Source organism: Mus pahari, unplaced genomic scaffold (genome assembly GCF_900095145.1).
Source record: "Mus pahari unplaced genomic scaffold, PAHARI_EIJ_v1.1 scaffold_12906_1, whole genome shotgun sequence".
Lineage (NCBI taxonomy): Eukaryota > Metazoa > Chordata > Mammalia > Rodentia > Muridae > Mus > Mus pahari.
Genome location: NW_018392896.1, coordinates 9431 through 15021, shown reverse-complemented (window position 1 = coordinate 15021; position 5591 = coordinate 9431).

The window sequence follows — 5591 nt, the reverse complement described above, 5'->3', positions numbered from 1 at the left end:
GCAAGTCCTGACACAGTGGAGACTAAGGTTGTTAGGAGGTCCAGGACATTTAAGAGGGCCTCTCCTCCCATTGATGGCTGACTAGGCCATCCTCTGCTTCATATGCAACTAGAGACACAGCTCTGAGGCATACTGGTTAGTTCATATTGTTGTTCCTCCTATAGGGTTGCAGACCCCTTTAGCTCCTTGGGTACTTTCTCTAGCTCCTTCATTAGGGGCCCTGTGTTCCATCCAATAGATGACTGTGAGCATCCACTTCTGTATTTGCCAGGCACTGGCATAGCCTCACCAGAGATAGCTATATCAGGGTCCTGTCAGCAAAATCATTCTGGCATATTTAATGGAAATTCTTACATTGCTAGCTGAGTGGCTCCTCTGGCTTTTCTGTGATGTTCTTATTTAAATATTTCAGAATTCTGTATAAGCTTGCATTTTTAAGTTGTATTTACAGATTTTAAATTATTAATATTATTTATTTATTTTATTAATATGAGTACACTGTAGCTGTCTTCAGACAAACACCAGAAGAGGGCATCACATATCATTACAGATGGCTTTGAGCCACCATGTGGTTGCTAGAATTGAACTAGGGACTTCTGGAAGACCAGTCAGTCCTCTGGGTACCTAAATTTCATATTACCAACTGAAAATATCCTTCACCAGTTGCTGAATCTTGCTGACCATTGTCCTGTCTGCTGCTGATTCNGTGCTAGTAAATAGCAGGTGGTGAGCTGCATTGAGACCCTGACAGGGAAGGACTCCAACCCTCTTTCAAAGCACTGACCTGCACCAAGTTCTGTCTCTAATGTGTGTCTCTTTCTGGAGAAAACAGATTCATTTATGACATTAGTATTCATACAATAGCATTTTTCTTATTGTATTGTACTATGGAAAACCAGTAAAGGTCACTATCTCGTGTGGACATTAGATCATGTTATAATGTAACTCAGTGCAGATAGCCTACATGTATGCAGGATACTGTTGTGAGGTATAATCTGGAGTACAATTTAGACATTGTTGTGCTTGCCAAAGGTATCCCTTAAAAAAGATGGTCTTGCTTGTTTCTCTTCCCTTTTTAACCTCTGAAAAGTGATTTGCTCCTACCTTTAGCTTTTTCTTAGGCTGTTTTCTTTCCATTTCTGTCTCCATGGTTACCTAACTTACAGTTGTCTATGTGGTCGTGTTCAATGGCCTTTTCCCTCAATCATTTCCCCAACGCTTAATGGTGTTTGTTTCTTCTTTTATAAGAAGCAGAATCATTTTTATAATTTATGATTTGTTAATGTCATTATACATTATACCATATAACTATAAACTGCCCAATATAAAATGTGAATTAAAATTAAGCAATTTTTTTTCTATTTGATGGTGTTTAATGATGTAGGTTCTCAATAACTTAGACTTGCCTACTAGCTATTTACTGACAAACAGAAAAAAGGCGCTTAAATGTACTGTTAGGGCTCAAAATTTTAGGTAGGATAAGGTAATTTCTTTTACATAAGGCATCCTTTGTGATATTAAAAGTCATGTAATTCTCTTTTTTGCAAAGTTTAACAAATATATGATGGTTGTAATCACCACTGTAACCAATACTGTATTGAGGATGTTGGTTTACATTCGTCTACTCTAGACAAAAGTAAAATCTTTTCATTTCTTATCTATAGCTAATGATCATGTGAGTAGCAGAGTACACATTTAATTGATAAATATTAAGTAGTTGCTCCTTTTTCTTCATCCATAGGATTTAATATGTAAGGACAGAGTCATCTTGCAAACAAGCATTCCAAACATGAAACATTCCACCTTCTCATCCTCAGAAAATATATAAAGAATAAAATTAAAGAAAAACATGGCATAAGTTCCTATACTCAGATAAACCTGCTGCCAAGACATGGAAGGAAGCACAGCATGAACACAGTGGATCACAGAACATGCTCTCTTAAATAAATCATTAAAAATTTGAAAGTGAAAATTTGTTTAGTTCTTACAAAACATGAAATTAATGTTTATCCCAAGGAAAAACGACTACCTTACATCTTTAAGGGAAAAGAAAGGTGAAAGGTAATTCCATTTTAAAAAACAGTATATTTTGGGCTGGTGAGATGGCTCAGTGGGTAAGAGCAACTGACTGCTCCTCCGAAGGTCCTGAGTTCAAATCCCAGCAACCACATGGTGGCTCACAACCATCTGTAATGAGATCTTACGCCCTCTTCTGGTGCATCTGAAGACAGCTACAGTGTACTTAGATATAATAATAAGTAAATCTTTTAAAAAGTAAAAGAAAAAAAAAACTAAAGAAGAGACAGTTGTCAACCACATATGCAAACAATGTTAAAGAAAAAGCAAATGTAAAAGAAAATTTTAAAAAAAATTCCATTAAAATTAGAAATCATTGATTTTTTTATATTAAAGTTTAGATTTGTGATTCAAGTTTTTTTATATAAGATTATTTTTTAAGATAAATAATAAAATGATTGATCCTTTCTTTATAACTGCAAATTGTAGCCTACCAGGAAAAGAAAATGGTAGAGGAAAATATCTTGCTGGATTACACTTTGATAATCTATAACAAGTTGCTAACACAAATTTATGTGGGTTCTTGGGAATAATTTGTTTTTCACCTATTATATGTAAAATGTTTCATAATGTAAGGGTATTGGGGAACATGCTAGATTTTTGTTTCTTTGTTTGTTTTTAGTTATACTTATTGTAGTCATTCACTTAAAGAAGAGTAGAATGTAACCACATTGTAAATTTTATACTGATTGAGAGATTTTTTTTTGCTGGGGGATATAAATGTGGAAGAAAAATAAAGTTGATGGAGTTTGGCTTTGTCTACCAAATGTGTATGAGTGTGTGTTTGTTTTATATTGTCACTGACCCCACATCTCCTCCTTGGATCACACTCCAACAATCTCTGACTCCTGTGAGACACACACACACACACACACACACACACACACACACACACACACACACACGCACACGCAAAATACAAATATTCATTAGAAAAACAGTCAAAACCGGTTGGAAGAATGTCACACACCCGCATTACAATGACTCAGAAAATATGTACCATAAATATTCTTGTAGACAGTACCAAGTTTAATATTGCATTTTAACCAGTTCAATACTTGCTGTCTTTTAACTGGTGTGTTTAAGCCATTCATGTTTAATATATTTTTTATGTGTTTAATATTAAAATCTGTGGCATTTCTTGTTATAAATTGTACATTTTTATTATTCACTTTATTATTACTGTTGAATTATTACTCATTCCTTGTTATTCTCTTTGAAAAGCATTTGTTAACATTGAATGAATTTCCCTACATTAGACTTCAAGCCATTCATACCCACTGTCTTAGTTAGGGTTTCATTGCTGTGAACAAATACCATGATCAAAGCAAATTCTTTTTTGGGGGGTTATTTCGAGATAGGGTTTCTCTGTATAGCTTTGCTATCCTGGAACTCACTTTGTAGACCAGGCAGGCCTTGAACTCAGAAATCTGCCTGCCTCTGCCTCCCAAGTGCTGGGATTGGCCGGCCAAAGCAATTCTTATAAAGGTAAATATTTAACTGGGGCTGGCTTGCAATTTCAGATAATGTTCACTCTTTATCATTTTATTGGGAAACATGGCAGCCTGCAGGCAGACATGGTACTTGAGAAAGAGCTCTTCTACAACTTGATTCAAAGGCAGCCAGGAAGGGACTGTCTTCTGCAGGGAGATAGAAGGGGCTCTCTTCCACCCTGGGCAGAGCTTAAGCACTAGACATCAAAGCCTACCTCTACAGTGACACACTGCCTCCAACAAGGCCATACCCACTCCTACAAGGCAACACCCTCTAATAGTGTCCCTTCCCATGGGCCCATCGTATTCAAACCATCATACCCACTTTAATCTTTCTTTCTTTTTTTTTTTTTTTTTTTCGAGACAGGGTTTCTCTGTATAGCCCTGGCTATCCTGGAACTCACTTTGTAGACCAGGCTGCCTCGAACTCAGAAATCTGCCTGCCTCTGCCTCCCGAGCGTTGGGATTAAAGGCATGCACCACCACGCCCAGCTCACTTTAATCTTTCTTTAGCTCTTTGCAAAACGAATGTTCTTCAAGATGATAGTGCATCTGAGAAATTCTTTTTCTTTCAGAACAGTGTAGTCATCTGGTTATACCACATTAAATGGGAACAGACACAGACTTGATTTTGGCAGCATTTACTCATGTCTGCCTGCCAAAGAATTCCATCATTTATCCACTTCTACCTTATACTAACTTGCACAAAATAAATGACAAGACATCTGCTAAACTTGACCCTGAGGTGATGCAGCCAGATATACTCTAACTTCCCAGGGGACTCCAGTGCTTGCTCATGCAGTAAAGACATACAAGATTCTAAAATCCCAGGTCTTCCTTGACCTGGAGGGCATGTTGTATTCAATATGAAAGAGCAGCACAATTATTTTTAATACTTGTAGTTGTCCTGGTGTTTACAATGTACACTTTTAATGAATCAGAGTCTACCTTCAAATTATATGTACTATGAAGACCTTAGCATAATAAATTCTCAATTTTCCTTCCTAACGTTGTGATGCTGTTATTAGCATTAGCACTTATTTTACTTCTATATGTTCTATAAACATATAAAGTATTGATACCATTTTTTACCACTGCCAATTTTCTTCTAGGGAAAGTTAAAATTAAAAACAATTAAGCTTTCATTTATTTGGTTTGTGTGTGTGTGTGTGCACAGTATAGATCCAGGTTTCTCTCTGGTGTGATTGTCTTCCTTCCCTGAAAAGTAATTTTTCATGAAATAGATCCACTGACTGAATTGAATACACTGATGATATATATTCAACATTTGTTTGCATGCACAAATCTTTATTTTCCTTACTTTATTTTGTATATACAATTATGGATTCGTTTCTTTCTTCCTGTGGGTATCATAAAGATACCTTCAAGCTACTATAAGTTCTGATATGACAATGACTATACTTCTTTTCTTTTTTTTTTTTTTAAAGATTTCTTTGTTATTATATCTAAGTACACTGTAGCTGACTTCAGACACACCAGAAGGGGGCATGAGATCTCATTTTGGGTGGTTGTGAACCAACATGTGGTTGCTGGGATTTGAACTCAGAACCTTCGGAAGAGTAGTCAGTGCTCTTACCTGAGCCTTCTCACCAGTCCCTACTTCTTATTTTCACTTTCTTCATTAATGTTGCTATTATTTCTCTGGTTGCTTTCAAAATCTTTTCTTCTCAGAAATTCAAATATGGCACAATTAGGTTTTTGACAGGCTTGTTGTTTTAGTTACAGATGTAGCTTTTTACTTCAGATTTATAGGGCTTTATATTTTTAATTTGCAGATCTATTTATCATTTGAACATTATATGAAATTTTAAGTTATGTAACTGGTATTAGTCTTAATTTTAAAATTTTCAGCAATTGTTTCTTGAACTATTTCATATATATATATGTATGTATGTATATGGCAGGTTCATTGGGAAGATGCTTTGTGGTGGGCAAGTAAACTGGCCCCAAGGACCAAGGCCAAGGAAGTAGGCCTGGGGAAAGGGTGGGGGAGAGGAGGGG